Here is a 15,844-nt window from a genome sequence, read left to right as displayed (position 1 = left end):
TGTGGCCATGGATTAGCTATTCAGCGGATGATGGCTCTGCCTCTATGAAAGTTAATCTGTCCAGTTTTTAATGCGCAGCATCGTATACTTTTCTCACCTCTGTGCCATTTCTATCTGTTTTTCTGTCAGATTGTACGAGGTAAACAGAGACGTGCTGTTTATAAAACGCCATGGCACTGTCAAGAAGGTACCTGAATTCCTCTGATTCCGTGGGAGCAGCTGACGTGAAGGATGAATATCTTCTGAAGAGTAATTCCCAACTCCCCCACACCCCTGAACCCAGAGAACTCTAAGTCCAGGAATGAAAGGGAAAGGGGAAGTGGATAGACAAAAGAGAGACTGCCACACTGGTGCCTTCTAGACTCTTCTAACTGGTCAAGTCGCACCTAGAACAGTAAGCACAACATTACTACAGTTCTACACATAATTGGCTTCTCAAACTACTCTCGTTTATTCCCAGACTCAGCCTACCTTATTAATGTGTGGAATTTGCTGCTCTCTGTAAATAAGTTCTTGTGTTGAAAGAATAGTCTCTTTTCAGGAATGAAACTACTCAAGTGGAATTTCCAGGGCTAGAACTCCAGACCGGAAAGTTACAGGTGGTATACAACTGTATCTATTTTATGCATAGAATAAGATACCCCTATATACTTAGCATCAGTTGACTGGAGGCTGGGTTGTAGTTATGGAAGAATATTCCTACTGAAAATGTCCTCAGCAAAAGCTTCTACGCATTAGCCCAAAGTGGAAAACCAATTACTCAAACTGTTCTCCATTGACTGAGTTCAACACAGTTCAGCTCCGCAACGAATGTCTTCAAATCAAAATATTCACAGGAAAACGAAGTCTCTTACCGCAGACGTTGGGTCAAGATACTAGGACAGAAACTCCTACCAGGTGCTGACTGAGAGAGACTCTCTCAAATGCTGTCTTCGGAATTCTCCAGCAAGCCGCCGAGAAAATGACAAGATGCGAATTAGCAGTGTCACAGGATTATCAGGTGCTGCAGGACTGGAGAATTGGAGCGATAACAGTTCCAGGCTCCAAGACTTGCGGAGGTCCAATTATCAATACAGATTGCGGATTTACCAGACGCGAGAGGCAGAGCGCGTCTAACCGCCAGAAAATCACAGTTGAAGTGCGCAGGAGATAGCGCGAGCGGTCACGAAATGGCCGCCAGTGATAACCACTAGAGCGCTGACCTAATGAAGTAGCGGAACAACCAGGAACCACTACGGGAATGACCTTGCCCCCATTCGCACTCTTCTTTGTAACCAACTCCAGATAGGGAACGTGGTATTTACAGCATGATGCGGAGTAAATCTAGGACCAGAAGGAACAGTCTTGTTGTGGGCTAATCGGGATCTGACAGTACCCCCCACCAAAGCCCCCTCCCTAGGCTTCTGCGGGTGAGTCTTATGAAATTCTGCCACCAATCTAGGAGCATGAACTTGAGAACTAGGTTCCCATGATCGATCTTCTGGACCGAAACCCTTCCAGTCCACCAAGTAGAACAAACGGTTCTTTCTCCATTTCGAATCCAGAATCCTTTTCACCTCAAATTCATCAGCCGAATGAACTTGAATAGCTGTGGGAGAAAGATTACGCCTAAGATTTGGTGGATTCAGTTTGATCAAGGAAACATGAAATGTTGGATGAATCTTCATAGACTTTGGAAGTGCTAATCTAACACTGACTGGGTTGACCATGCGAACAACTGGGAAAGGGCCTACAAATCGGGGCTGAAACTTACGATTCCCTACTAATCTCATATGACGAGTGGAAACCCAGACCAGATCCCCTGACTTATAGATTGGACTTTCCCCAGAGATTCTGAGATGCAGACTGAAATGTTTTCTGCAATTTCCGAATCACCTCTTCAGCAGCTGGAACATCTACCTCCACCCAACCAGCGAGCATATTTGGATGTCTACCTGAATTTAGAAAAAATGGAGAGAAACCTGTAGCTGAATGAACTGAATTATTGTAGGCAAACTCCGCTGTACTCAAAAGGGAGGGCCATTCCCCTTCCTGATCCATCAAATACAGACGGAGATACTGCTCCAAATCTTGATTCACTCTTTCTGTCTGCCCATCCGTCTCTGGGTGGAAACTGGTGGACAGACGAGAGTCAATTCCTAGCCCTTTCAAAAAGGATCTCCAGAATCGAGAAACAAACTGTGACCCCCTATCTGAAATCACAATTTTAGGAATTCCATGTAGCCTAACTATGTGTTGAATGAATAGTGATGCCAATTGAGGAGCAGAAGGTAAACCCTTTAATGGAACAAAGTGACTCATTTTTGTGAATTGGTCAACCACCACCCATATCACGGAATAGCCTTGGCTGGAGGATAACTCAACTATGAAATCCATCAAAATGGTGTGCCACGGGGAAGGAGCAGTGGGTAGTGGCATGAGCAAACCCTGAGGAGACTGTCTGGAACTTTTCCCCTTAACACACTGTTCACAAGAGGCCACATGCTGTCTCACCTGAGTTTCCATACCTGGCCAAAGATAGGTCCTCTTTACCAATTCCAAGGTCTTGAACACTCCCTTGTGCCCGGCCAAAGGGTGGTCATGAAGCCGCTGAATTACTTCTTTCTGTAATTCCTCACTAGGAACGAACATTTTTCCTTGGACATATGGTTTCCCATCACGAATCATTCGATCAGGACCTTCAGAGATCCAATTGGTGAATTCTTCTCCTAGGAATCTTTCTTCAATCTTTTTCCCTAATTCGTCTTCCAATACTAAGGCCACAATCTTCTCTTGAGGAATGATAAAACCTTCTGTCTTTTCTTCAAAGTCTTCTTCAGTGCTGATACGAGAGAGGGCATCAGCCTTTCTGTTGGCAGAACCTGGTTCATATGTTAAAACAAAATCATAATCCGCAAAGAAAAGAGACCATCGCAACTGGCGAGGTGTGAGAGTTCGAGCTGATTTCAAGAATTGCAGGTTTCGATGGTCCGTGAAAACTGTCACCACATGCTGGGCTCCCAACAAATAGTGTCTCCAGACTTTAAAAGCGTCTTTCACCGCTAGCAGTTCTTTATCGGCTATTGAGTAGTTGATTTTTGCAGGGGTCAATTTCCGAGAGTGATAAGCTACCGGATGTAACTGACCAGTTTGCTTGTGTCTTTGGGACAAAATTCCACCAATGGCTCGATTCGATGCATCTGCCTCAATAAAAAATGGTTCTTTCAGATCTGGATGTTGCAGGACCGGTGCTGAGACAAAAGCTTCCTTCAAAGATTGGAAAGCCTCTTCCGAATCTTTTCCCCAAACAAACCGCTCATTCTTCTTTAACAGTTTGGTGATTGGGCTCACCTTCTCAGAAAAGTTCTGGATGAATCGCCGATAAAAATGAGCAAATCCCAAAAAGCTTTGGATTTCCTTCACCGAGCGAGGGGCTGGCCAAGATCTGATTGCTTGTAACTTGGTGTCATCCATGAAAACTCCCTCAGGAGAAAGAATGAACCCCAAGAATTCCACCCGAGAAGAATGGAAAACACATTTCTCCAACTTTACAAACAGATGATGTTCCAACAATCGTTCCAAAATGGCACGGACGTGAACCACATGCTCTTCTAGACTGTTGGAAAAAATGAGGATGTCGTCGATGTACACGACTGCAAAACGGTCCAAAAACTCCCGAAGGACATCATTCACGAAGTGTTGAAAGGCGGCTGGGGCGTTGCACAACCCAAAAGGCATTACTTGGTATTCAAACAACCCCAGTCCCGTCCGGAACGCCGTCTTCCATTCCTCGCCCTCTGCCATGCGCACCAAATGGTACGCACCTCTCAAATCCAGTTTTGTGTAGACACATGCATCTTTTACTTGATCTAAAAGGTCCGAAATGAGAGGTAGCGGATAGCGGTTTTTCTTGGTGACCTGATTTAAGGCTCGATAATCTATACAAGTTCTCAGGGAACCATCCTTCTTCGGAATGAAGAAGAGGGGGGAAGAAACAGGCGATTGTGATGGTCGAATGAATCCACATGCCAAACTCTCCTCGATGTATTCCTTAAGGTGCCGATTTTCTGGTTCAGATAGAGCATAAATGCGACTACAAGGCAACGCCGCTCCTGGCTCAAGCTCAATTTTGCAGTCATATTCCCGATGAGGCGGCAACTTCCGGGCTTCTTTCTCGTTGAATACTTCACTAAGGTCCTGATATTCCTCTGGAATCTCAGGAAGTTCCACTGCACAAATCATCTGAGTTTGATCCGCCAAACTGAAAGGCATAGAAGACTGCACCTTTTCACTCTGTTCAAGGAAGCATTGTTCTTGGCAAAAGGTTGAGTTCATTTCCACAGTGCGATTGGCCCAGTCGATATGAGGGTTATGTTCCGTGAGCCACGGTAATCCAAGAATCATCTGAAATTGGGGAGCATCAATCAAATTGAATCTAAGATAACTTCGATGCTCTCCAGGTCCCAAAACTGTGACCACCTCGGAGTCAAAAACAATCGGTCCAGAAGATAAACTGGTGCCATCCACTGCACGAACTGGTTCAGGTCGAAGTTTCTTTTCAAATTGGATACCAAGGGATTTAGCAAACCGAATATCACAAAAGTTTCCCGTTGCGCCTGAATCCAACATAATGGAAACTTCCTCATTCTGGGTCTTTCCAAATTGAATCTTACACGATAAAATTAAATGAGGGGCGGCGGGCTGAAGAGTGTTTGCCAAATGTTGAGCTTTGGGAGTTGACTCATGAGACGCTCCCACCAGAGCAACTCCTTCTACTGGTGGGGCCTGTCTTTTACCCACTGGTTTGTTTTTGACTTCTTAGTGCAATCTTTTACAAAATGGCCAGACTTTCCACAATACATACAAAGATTTCCCAATCGTCGCTTCTCTCTTTCTTCCGACGTGAGAGGTCCTCTAACTGTGCCAATCTGCATAGGCTCTTCACCAGAATTTCCTTCGATAGTCTTAACTGCTTCTGACCTGACTCGATCAAAACGAGGGGGCAGCTGTTTGACATCTCTTTGCTTTTCACTGCGCCGTTCTGATTGTCGCTGATCGATTTGGAGCACCAGATCAATTAACTCGGAAACATTTGTTGGTCTCTTTGGAATTTGGGCTAATCCATCTTTAAGCTCATCCTTTAGCCCTCTATAGAATATTGCAGCTCTCTTTTCGGTAGGCCAATTCGTTTCCACGATCAATTTATTGAACTGTGCCAGATAAGCCACCAATTCCTTGTTACCCTGCTTCAAATCAAGCAATTCGTTATCTGTGGTCTGAGAAATAGTTCTGCGATCAAATATTCGTAAAAACTCCATCTTAAAGTCTTCGAATTTATACAGAACAGGATCATTAGAGGAAACTAACGGCATGGACCAAGCCGCTGCATCACCACTCAGGTAAGAGAGCATGAACGCCACCTTGGACTGATCCTCCTTAAACAAAATGGGCTTACAGAGAAAATGCAGAGAGCATTGTGTCAAAAATACTTGGGCCTTATGAGGATCCCCTTGAAACCTCTCTGGTGGGGCCAACGGAATGGTTGGGGACATTGCATGCACCACTTGAGTGGTCAAAGCTGAAGATGAAGAGGGAGAGGGGGCAAAGGTGGGAGATTTAAGACCCCCAAAATTCGGACTAGGGCTGACTGAAAGTTCATCTATTCTCTGACAAAGGTAACTTGCCTCCTGGTTTGATTTCCTGACCTCTTCCCGGGTTTCACTTAACTGTTTCTGTAATCCTTCCAAAATGGAGGCTAAAGCCTTGACATCTAAGCCTTCAGCCATGCTGCCCAGTCGGAAGAAATACGGGCACTTCAATCTGTCAAGAAGGTACCTGAATTCCTCTGATTCCGTGGGAGCAGCTGACGTGAAGGATGAATATCTTCTGAAGAGTAATTCCCAACTCCCCCACACCCCTGAACCCAGAGAACTCTAAGTCCAGGAATGAAAGGGAAAGGGGAAGTGGATAGACAAAAGAGAGACTGCCACACTGGTGCCTTCTAGACTCTTCTAACTGGTCAAGTCGCACCTAGAACAGTAAGCACAACATTACTACAGTTCTACACATAATTGGCTTCTCAAACTACTCTCGTTTATTCCCAGACTCAGCCTACCTTATTAATGTGTGGAATTTGCTGCTCTCTGTAAATAAGTTCTTGTGTTGAAAGAATAGTCTCTTTTCAGGAATGAAACTACTCAAGTGGAATTTCCAGGGCTAGAACTCCAGACCGGAAAGTTACAGGTTGTATACAACTGTATCTATTTTATGCATAGAATAAGATACCCCTATATACTTAGCATCAGTTGACTGGAGGCTGGGTTGTAGTTATGGAAGAATATTCCTACTGAAAATGTCCTCAGCAAAAGCTTCTACGCATTAGCCCAAAGTGGAAAACCAATTACTCAAACTGTTCTCCATTGACTGAGTTCAACACAGTAAAGCTCCGCAACGAATGTCTTCAAATCAAAATATTCACAGGAAAACGAAGTCTCTTACCGCAGACGTTGGGTCAAGATACTAGAACAGAAACTCCTACCAGGTGCTGACTGAGAGAGACTCTCTCAAATGCTGTCTTCGGAAGTCTCCAGCAAGCCGCCGAGAAAATTACAAGACGCGAATTAGCAGTGTCACAGGATTATCAGGTGCTGCAGGACTGGAGAATTGGAGCGATAACAGTTCCAGGCTCCAAGACTTGCGGAGGTCCAATTATCAATACAGATTGCGGATTTACCAGACGCGAGAGGCAGAGCGCGTCTAACCGCCAGAAAATCACAGTTGAAGTGCGCAGGAGATAGCGCGAGCGGTCACGAAATGGCCGCCAGTGATAACCACTAGAGCGCTGACCTAATGAAGTAGCGGAACAACCAGGAACCACTACGGGAATGACCTTGCCCCCATTCGCACTCTTCTTTGTAACCAACTCCAGATAGGGAACGTGGTATTTACAGCATGATGCGGAGTAAATCTAGGACCAGAAGGAACAGTCTTGTTGTGGGCTAATCGGGATCTGACAGGCACCCAGCCTGCATGCAAATATTGCAGCGCCCAGCTTAGTAACATAATAAAAAGTAACTGTGATTGCCTGTGTTGTAATATAGACAAATCTTATTCTGGTACATCGATACAAGAAGATACAATGTTGCCCAGTGAATATGTCCTGGATGTTAAAGTTGTTAACCCATTATCGACCACTGCTAGAGCTTTCTCTAGATTAATGCAATCTATTTCTCGTAATCTTTCAGTGGTTTCCTGTTGTGAAATCTTCCAAATCTTCCTGTAGGTCCACTTCTCCAGTAAGTAAGTATAAGTGCTGTTTCACCTGTGTGTGGGTGTTAAGGTTTATAGCCAGTCGAGGCATAACTTCCAAACACTGTATGATGTCACTAACCCTGGGTGTTGTCTTTGCACATAACGTGGATCTGGCATATTAATACTAAATCCTTTAGTGTTACAGAAGATTCTTTCTTGACAGTTATTGGTGTATAGAAGGCCAAACCAACCATTCCTTCCAATCGGGGTCTGATCAATTGTTTTGCAAAATGTCATCCACTGTAAGCTCTTTGTGTGATGTTATGTTATCCTCAGTGTGTGATGGTGCTGGCACCCGAGGTGTATTCAAATCTTTATTCCTAGCTAACCTAAGACAAGTTGTTTTTTGCACTGTTTTATTCAAGAACAATATGTTTTGAGGAATGAGACATGCTCTAAATAGTGCCTCTGTTCCCTAGATCCGCCAGTTTCTAGTACCCCAGACCGATTTTAAGTCTACAGTGTCTTTTCATAAGTTGAACCCTTGTTCAGACAACTGAGCAATAAAGGCAGCAGAGTAAATCTGTTTGGTGTCAACATATTTTTCTGTGCTGGTGTTGGTGTAACCTTATAGTAATGAGAGGCTGGGTCTAACTTGTTAAACCCTGAAAAATATGTACATTTTTGTACAAATGTTTTAGAACTGCCTTTCGTGGTGTTGAGCAATGTTCCCATTGGTGATATGTGAAAACATTCCTAGGATTATTAGATTTATGCAGAAAGTGATGACCAACATGTTGATAGCGATATATTTTCTCAAAGTTTGATGTGTCTTCTAACATTTCATTATTAGAAAAAGTAGCAGATTTATCTAAATCAGACAACATATTATTTACAGTTTCATATTCCCAATCGTCTGAAAGTGTACTGAAGTGTAGTGTAATTCCTATATCTCTGATAGGCTCTGCGCATTGTAATAATATACACTATAGCTTTGACATAGGACTGAGGTCAGTATGTCTCTATTGAGTACATTAAACTTAATTACTTGTGTGTGCCAGCTAACTCAGAGGTCACTAGAAATTTCTCGAATGAACAAGAAGGGATTCGTTTCTGACAACCGCATAAACATGACAACTTTGTTTCCCTTAGAGTCGGAACAATCTCTTCAGAGTCGTGGAAACAATAGATAACCGTTTCAATCAGTCAATCATGCATGCTTCTTTTCTACAGAGTTGCACAGAAATAGATAGATGGGCGCTTCAATAAAAAGGGTTTATTGAACAGTCTTATGTCTCATGCAAGAGATATGACCTGCTACAATCGTAAGACAGAATGCGAAGTATAATACGTACAGTGTTAGCAGTAAAATACTGCAATAGCATGGTCTGTAGCTATGGCATATATTCATAAAAATAAATACATAAATAACACAGGCTAAAATACTCATCTGGTGCTTCTAAAATATTCCTACCCCAGTGTACCTAACCTAAATGTAGTACGAGGGAAGAAGTAGGTGCTGTTTAGCTATAGTTTAGTTTAGCTACAGTTTAGTTTAACTATAGTTGCCTAGGGTCCCTCTAGGTTCTAGTCTTCTCCATACCTTAGAATGAGAGCGGTTGGAATCTCTTTCCCGGGTCTCGATCTCTAACACCCGCAAGGGGAGTCAGAAAGACTGGAGCTGAATTCTCGGCGAGGAGGATGGCAGCGTCTGGTCAGTGCGTCAGTTGGGGTCTGGACTTCCTTCCGAACTTGCCGCGGCGAACCGCATTGTCCAAGTTGGCAGTCGAACCGTGGACCGAACCTCAGTTTGCCATGGCAAGTGCAGGCATATTTATACCCTGAAGGAGTTTAGGAATGCCAGTATTGACGTAAAAGTCGGGCATAGGAGCATCATGAATGAACCCCTAAGGAATAGATGTTCATGCATAATAAATGAGTTCTTTGAGAAATCAATATCCAAGCAAGGGGAATCCTAAAGGCTTAAGATTCTGGTTTTCCAAGAACTCGTGACGTAGATGAACGGATGTAGGGAGCCATGCCTGTATTTGGTTAGCAAGAGCAATGCCTAAATAAGGGCTGGATTTCTATGCCTAAATAAGGGCAATGTGAATTGTACCCATATATCGGGAATTCTAGATACGTAATCTAAATCGACATACAACACCCACTCCACTTTCGTATGTACGACGTTACTAAATTTTAAACATGTCAAATATATCTAAAACATAGCTACATACCAATGGCTAAGAACATGTCTAAAAATACATTGTAAAAAATGCATTTAAAACTGTTGCGATGCATAAAATGCAATGGTGTTGTACATATTAAAGCAATGTTTCATTCTAAGCATATGTAGACATTTGAATGCTATATGAATGAATTATAAACATATATACATTTATGAAATGGCTCATAAATACAGAAGAAAAAGGGCCGAAAACATTTCATGTCAAGTTACAAAATACTATTTGTATTGACAATGTGACATATTGTCTCCGAAAGTGTTTCAAAGAATTCTGTTCTCTATGAATACTATAAGCAGATTACTTTGCTAAAAAAAAGAAAACTTCAAATTTGGAGGAAAAAAACAATCATAGAAAAAGTTCTTTGTTTTAAAAAATGAAGACCAAATTCAGAGTCTCTCCGGAACACTGTGTGCCTGAATCAAAAGTCAAAAGTCAATGTTTGGGTATAGAGAAAACATGAAATCTTCCAATCCTGTAGACAAAAAGTTGTCTACCATTGTAGGTGAAAGTTGGATTACCTCATTTAGAAGACTAACCGCACATAGATGAGAAGCATTGCCTTCAGCATTGGCCGCATCAGCAATGTTCGTATCGGATGTTACCTGCGCGTCTGTTGTTTCCTCTCGTACCTCAGCAGTAGCAATTTGCATCTGTGAGATCTCAATGAATGCTGTCATCAGAATTGGTAGCCGCTGGGGACAACAAAGAGCATGGGCCGTTATCAGGTCCAGCAGAGTATCGATATCCATAGGCTTGACTGATGGGAGTGTTAGACAAATGTCTAGCACGCATTCTTCACCGCAAAGCAGGCAGAGTAGAATAGGTAAGACGCAATCTTGCCAGATTGGTCTGAATGACAGAAACCATGCAGTATGTAATTCTCGTAGATGAGGTATACCTAGAATTTGGACGATCCGCTCACGACACTTCATCTCCAATAGAACTCTCTCTGGGGTACTTGGAGTGGCGCTGGTGATTTGGCTTGCAATATCGTAGCAGTAGGAGCAAAAATAGGATCCCTGTGCCAAGTCCAACAAGTAGTGGCAGTCCGCCAAACACAGACTGCACGAAGATTGGAAGTATTCCGAGGACTGCTTGAAAAGGTGCTAACAGTCCTGAAAACACGTTCTTAAATAGATGTACAATACCGCTCGTATCAGACATGTTTAAGATACGTTCCAACATTTCTGAGAAATGTATGGGACAGTTTGTATTCAAAAGGACATGTATCTAGGCAGAAGTCCATACGACTTGTAGATCATAGGTTTCCTTGGCCGATGTTAGTGGCACAGTTTTTTTTTAAAAGAATGGCTTTCATTCTGCTTAGAATATCAATTCGAATAGAAAAGATGTCCAGTGAAGGCCATAAAGGCAACTCCCTGGTTGTCTTGGTTTGTGGAAACTATACTTGCATACAGCAAGTTACCCTGGATGAAACAGTCACTAGATGTGGGATGCCTGGCAACATGCCACAGCAGCTGTGATCGTTCAACACAAGGTAACTTCCATTAGAAAGTAGTCCGGATATTGGATTAATCACTGCAGCTGGTGAGCCTTGCAGGTGACAGGATACGTTTTAAGAGGAACCATAGCAGGCCTGTGTAAGTTAATACCCTGAAAAAGGAGAGAACCGATTAGTGCGTTTCCACAGTTAGAACAGCTAACAAACACTTCACGCCCCCCACTCCAACATCTGCGTGTGTATGGTAAATCTCAGGATGTCTTGATGTATTCTTTCCCCAACCTTTCATATTTGCCTGCTCGTATATGTTTTAGGCAATACTGAAAATGGAAAATTGTAACAGGCAGAGTAATTTGACCATCTATGATCCACTCAGAAGCAGTTTTTTCTGCCAATGTGAATGGTAATTTTTTTTCAGTTTTTCAATGCACAGCACTGTATAGTCTGCTCCCCTCTGTGCCAGTTTGATCTGTTTACCAGTGAGATTGAATTCTGAAAACAGTGATGTAGTGTTGATTAAACGCCAGGGCACATAGCCTGCACACAAGTTTTGCAGCGTCCAGCCTAATAGCATGATAGAACGTTATTGAGACTGACCATGTTGCAGCATGACCACATCTTGTTCCATGATGTCTATGGCAGAAGACACAATGCTGTCCAATGAATATATCCTGGACAACAGAGTTGTTAACCCATTGTCTACTACAGAGAGAGATTTCTCTAAATTAATACGATCAATTTCATGTGTTCGTTCTGCAGTCTCTGCTTGGGTAATCTTCCATATTTCGTTATAAGCAGCATAGATAACGGCATATATGAAATATTTTTGACGCAGTTTTCTTGGTCCTAGCAATAATTCCCTAAGGTCTGCACCATCTTTAAGTAAAGAAAGTGTTATTTTCCATCCTCAAGTGTAGATTTCTGTAACCAATCAAGACATAGTTTCCTCACACTGTATGTTGTTACTACTCCAGGCTGCTGTCTTTGAACATATCCTGGGTCTGGCATATGGATAGTGAAACCCCGTGTTTTGTTCAGGAATAGATCTCAACAGTTGTTTGTGTCTGAGGGCCAGAGCAACCATTTTTTCCATTCTGGATCTAATCTGTTGTAATGCAAAATGTTATGTACGTCGATCTCCCCTGTGTAGCACTATTACTTGATGGTATAGGTATGGTCGGTTTGTTTATGTCTTTGCTCTTGGCTAATCCAAGGCAAGACGTTTGTTGGACAGTGTCATTCAAAAACATAATTTGCTCAGGGATGATACAGGCTCTAAACAAAGCTTCTACCCCCTGCACTTGCCAATCTTTTGTACCCCAGACAGTTTTTGTCTCATTATTGTCTTTCAAAAAGTCAAAACCCTGTCTAGACAGTTGGGCAATAAAGGCTGCTGAATAAATCTGTTTTGTATTGGTTAACATATTTGTCATTCCTGTCTTGTTCACATTTTTAAAATAAAATGATTCAGCATTGGATAAATTGAACCCTGAAAAAGTATGGAAATTTCTTATTTTTTTATAAATGTATTTCATTATCACAGTTCAACGAAAGAGACTTGAGACCTCAGCCAAATTCAAAAAAATTACATACAGCAAATCAAAGACTTAACATCCTAGAGTCGTAAATTCTGAGAAAACTCCCCATATAGATTCTCCTAATTTTCGTTTTCTAATACCTTTTATTGAATACAGACTTATTTCTAAATTTGCTAAATTAAACATTTTAAGACGCCAAGAGCCAAACCTGGGAGATTCTGGGGAGAGCCACTCAGAGGCTATAACTAATCGAGCCACAGTCATTGCAACAAATACAAAATACCGCTGTTTGTAGAAAGCATTTCCCATATTAACCCCTTGCCCAACCCCTAAGAGCATTAAAGCTGGTGTAATAACAAATGGTGCTTTGAACATCTTTGATAGATATCTTTCAATATCCTGCAAAAAATTATTTAATTTGGCACAGCTAAAAAATATGTGCAGACTATCTGTCTACCCATTTGTGCATTCATGCAGGAGTATAGTACAAATTAAATGCAGTTTTAAAAAATTGTACTTTCAGATTTGCAGACAAAAAAACTTCATTAGACATAACAATTGCCTCTTCCAATGATATTTCCTGTCCCAGTATGGCAGTCAATTGTAAGTTGTGTTTCTGTAGATCATCCATTCTATATAAAAATTATATTTTATACAAAACACCAATCTTCCTACCGGATCTAACAGCGTCAATTAATGGATTAGGCCTCAATTTCAACTTTCTACGACTTAGAAAATCGCGGATTTGGAGATATTTGAAAAACTGTGAATGAGACACCTGATATTGCTTGACCAGATCTTCATACTGAATTACAAGTCCCCCATCACCATGTAGATCACCAAACTGCCTAATACTCTTGTCTCTCCAGCCAATAACTACCCTATCACCAAATATTGTAGGCAGTAACTTCCACGCATTCATTGGGGTATAATATGTCAAACTTTCCAAGTCCGTTAATTTGCGTATTCTCCTCCACACTTTAAAGGCTGTTTCCAAGACCTTGAACCTAGTCCTTTTGTAATAGCTCCCATCAATTTCTCTAAATAAACAACAGTTTGCCTCAGATCCTAAGATTAACTGAAAAATTGATGGAGCTACCACGATATTATCGTCTTTTTCTTTACTCAATAATACCTGCATTTTTTGCAAAAAACAAACATAATAATAAAACGTAAAATCAGGTATTGCTAAGCCACCCCTTGCAATAGTAAGCGCCAGAAATCTAGCAGCACTCCGGGGTTTCCTTGGGGCCAAAAGAAACTTAGAACAAAGTGACTGTAACCTTTGCAATTGGGTTTTTGTTATTTCAAGCGGTATGGACATGAATAAATATAAAACCCTGGGTAGTATACTCATTTTTAACACATTCCCTCTGCCTATTAGTGTAGGATGCAAGCGTCCCCATCTATCCAGTGAGTTTTTAATATTATGGACTAAAGCTCCCCAATTAGCTTCTACTAATGCTGTCATTGAAGTCCTGATTTTAATGCCTAGGAATGTGGCCTCAGCCACCACCCTGGAGTCTTGTATAGCCACATTATCTGTACAGACGAGTTGTGTCTTTGTGATGTTTAATTTATAGCCCGACACCAGACCAAATACAGAAGCCACCCGTTCAATTTCTGATAAAGCAGTGGCCGGATCTTCAGACATCACCGCAATATCATCTGAAAACGCAAATACTGAATAAGGTACTTCATGAACATTAAATGGTCATATCACTCTACTCTTACAAAGCATTTCAACAAAAGAGTAAAGAGGAACAGGGACAGCCCTGCCTCGTCCCTCTAATAATTCTTACTACCTCTGAAGTTCTACCCATTACTGCAATTCTAGCGATCTGAGAAGCGTACAAAACCTGCAGAGCTGTCATAACACCTTTCCGAAATCCAATAATTTCCATCAAGCTCCACAGTTAATCCCACTCCACCTGATCGAACGTTTTTTCAGCGTCTAATAAAATTCATCCTAATTGTCTCTACTCCACTTGAGCAATATCAAAAAGGGTGATCACCTTATTAATAGGTGTCACTGTTCCCCTTCCAGGAATAAATCAATTTTGATTCTGTGAAACTATAGTTGATATAACCTTAGAAAGACGATTAGCCAGTATTTTGGAATATATTTTCCCATTGCAATTTAATAATGACATAGGCCAATATGAGATGGGTAGCTCAGGGTCTTTTCCATTTTTACTAAAAACTATTATGGTGGCTTCCTCCCAAGATTGTGGCGCCCGCCCCCTTTGAGCCACTCTAAACATAGCCAGCATCATATCTTTAATTAAACCAAAGAAGAGTTTATCTATCTCTCCGGGTATACTATCAGGGCCTGCGGCTTTTCCTGATGCTAAGGTTTTGACTACAGATTCTAGTTCTTCCATAGAAATTGGATTATCAAGCTAAGCTGCCAACTCTGGATCTAACTCTCGGACAACCCCACCCAACAACCTTCCTAATTCCAGTTCTACTCTCCCGCTCTGCTTTGTATATAGCTCTGAATAAAATTGATGAAGAATAGTCAGAATCCCTTGCTCATCAGATATTAATGTTCCTAAATTATCCTTTAAAACTGATATTCGTTGGTTACCTTCCTTCATACGTAATTTAAGAGCAAGACATCTCCCAACTGTTTCCCCATATTCATGGCTTTGCTTTCTATGTGTAAAAAATTTCCTTGCGTTCTCCTTGTCCCAAATACCCCTTATTTTAGCCCTTTTCCTAGCTAAGTTCTCCTCTAGCTCATGTATATTACCCTGTTGTGCAATGCCATGTGTCAATTGTTTCTCTGCTCTTTGCAGCTCCCCATATAAACCCTGCAGCTCAGTTTTACTTTTTTTTAAAGAAACATTCCAAAACGCAATGCTTCGCCCCTAAAACAGGCCTTAAATGTATCCCACACGATGTCAATTCTGGCTAAATTCCTGTTGTTATTAAAAAACTCCTTCGACCACCTGGTGATGTGTTCTCTAAAGTGATCATTTACACATAATTTCCGATCAAAAAAAAACTTTCTGGATCTCAGAACCTCTCGCCACCCTGACATCTCTAATACAATAGGAGCATGGTCTGAAGATATTCTAGGATAAATTTGCATTCTCGCTCCCACCAGAAGAGTGGAAGATAAAAAGAAATAGTCTAATCTCACCATTTTTTTATGTGGAAAAGAATAAAATGTGTGTCCTGGATCTGTTGGGGATAACTTACCCCAGGCGTCCACCAGGCCATGATATTTTAACAAGTTATACAAGGCCCTAAAAACTCGAGGCTTCCGACCCTTACAACCCTGAAGACCCACCATAAGATCCTGATTGGTTAGATTAATGTTAATAGCTCCGCAAATATTCAGCTGGGCTGGCCAAGCC

The sequence above is a fragment of the Lissotriton helveticus genome, chromosome 2_1 (genome assembly GCF_964261635.1).
Source record: "Lissotriton helveticus chromosome 2_1, aLisHel1.1, whole genome shotgun sequence".
Lineage (NCBI taxonomy): Eukaryota > Metazoa > Chordata > Amphibia > Caudata > Salamandridae > Lissotriton > Lissotriton helveticus.
The sequence above is the reverse complement of the archived record's forward strand: the minus strand, read 5'-3'. Positions refer to the sequence as shown.